A 2,280-nucleotide genomic window follows, 5' to 3' on the forward strand; every position below is an offset into this window, starting at 1 on the left:
TACTGGGTTTTGATTCTGGTTACCAGCAGAGTAACAATCATGTGATGCATGAGGGAATTGTTAGCATTCTTAGGTAAGGGATGCACAATGTGTTGGTGGGCTTTGTCAATTCAGGATATTCTAGGTCTTCCAAATGCCCCCATTCCATTAGTTGGGATCCCAGTGTTTCCCAATTAATGCCCTAACTTGCCTATATAAAATTCCAGGTTGGTAGATCTGTGAAGACAGTTATTAACATTATAACTTAGCAACCCTTAGAATCAGTCTCTGAGTTTGGTTTCCAACAATCTCAACTCCATGCTACAGAAACTAAGAGACCTTTCTATATAGTCAGAGAAACCCCAAGTTAAACTTTAATTTTGGGGCATTATTTATTTATTTCTTTATTTACTTTTAATTCTCTCTTTTATTTGGAAAAAGCTAACATGCTCCCCTTCAGTCCCAAAATTCCTCATACCCTTAACATTGTTGGAATGTAGCAACTACCCAGTTCCCCAGAACTTTCCTTCAGTGGGCACAGAGTTACAAATGACCAGAGGCAATGACATAATTAGCTATTTCACCAATGTATACTTTGTGCTACTAGTTTTCCAGGAAAGACTGAATATCCAAGCCTTAGGAAGAACAGGCAATCTAAGTTCCAGAAGCTAATGTGGAAACTATTCAGGACAATGCCATTGAGTTTAATCAGAGCTAACTATTTTTCACCCTTTGTCACACTGCTCAATTTTCAAATTCCTAAGTGAAGAAACTGATAGCTCTAGTTTGAATCTTCTGCCTCCACCTAGGTCAGGAGAGTTTAGGGAACCTTGACTAATAGTCTGATAGAAATCTACTCCTTGGACATAGTGGTTCCCCAACGGAAAATAAGGATGCTTACACCAAAAGAAGGAGAAAGGGATGCTAGATAGATAAAACCAGTAGATAGCTACTATCATATCTTGCTTAATTTTAGTTTTTTTCCCAGGTAGAGAACTAATTTATTCTCACATCTTTTACCAAATGCCCCATCTTCTTTCTATTGAATTGAAATGTTATATACTAAATTCTGATACATACAAGGTCTGGTTCTGGACTTTTCGTTCTGTTCCACAGATAGACTGTTTTGTTCATTGGTGCAATTGTCTATTCACATGTTGAGATCACATTCTTTTAATTTTATGGTTTTGGATGTCTATTATAGCAAGAGCCTTCTCATTGATATTTTTATACTTTATGCAAAATTTCAGGCAGGCAAAGAAATACTGAAAAATATTACAAGCATCCAGTTACTCATTTCTAGATTACAAATACAGTCAAAGACCCTTTCTTTATGACATTATCCTACAATCTTCCTCAGGGATAATCATTATCCTTAATTTGGTGCTTATCATTTCTATGCACGTCTTTATAATTTCATTACATATCCACATATCCTTAAGCAATACATAGCTATAGACAGAAAGAAATCTAACAATACCTTTTTCAAATATCCTCATCAACTCTCATTTTGGACATTTAATTTGTATAGCATTTTACATTTTGAAGTAGAACACACATACAGAAAGGTGCATACAACACATGTTTATAGTTTAATGAACAATTATGTAGAGAATGCAACCACCACCTAAGTCAGGAAATAGAACATTATCAGCTGCCCCTATCAACTCCCACAGACCTTCCGTGTGTCCCTTCCTCATCACAACACCTTCTTACCTGAGATGGTAACCACTAAAATAATCCCTCAGTAATATAGTGATACCTGTTATTAACTTATTATAAAGAGTTATACGATCTATATTATTCTGTATATTCATTCACCACTTTGTAAGGTTTATGCATATTGCACGTGGTTCTATCTTTTTTCTTTCATTTTTTTGTACACATTTAAATTTTTATATGTTGTATAATTCAAAATAATATTAGGACCTGCTTTTATTACTCAATATTATGCTTATAAGATTTGTCTCTGTATTTTTTATTTTATTTTCTTGTTTAAAGTATTATAATAGTAGTACACATGTCTCCCTTTCTTCCCCATTGACCTTCCCCTGGCCTCCCCCACCCCCCAGCACATGCCCTCACCCCACCCTCCCAGTGTCCTGTGTCCATTGGTCATGCCTATATGCATGCATATAAGTCCTTCGATTGATCTCTTACCCGCCCCCACCCCCCAACACTGCCCAGCCTTCCTGCTGTAATTTGACAGTCTGTTCGATGCTTCTCTGCCTCTGTATCTATCTTTTTGTTCATTAGGTTATAATGTTCTTTATTATCCATAAATGAGTGAGATCATGTGGT

The sequence above is a fragment of the Myotis brandtii genome, unplaced genomic scaffold, assembly GCF_000412655.1.
Source record: "Myotis brandtii unplaced genomic scaffold, ASM41265v1 scaffold73, whole genome shotgun sequence".
Taxonomy (NCBI): domain Eukaryota; kingdom Metazoa; phylum Chordata; class Mammalia; order Chiroptera; family Vespertilionidae; genus Myotis; species Myotis brandtii.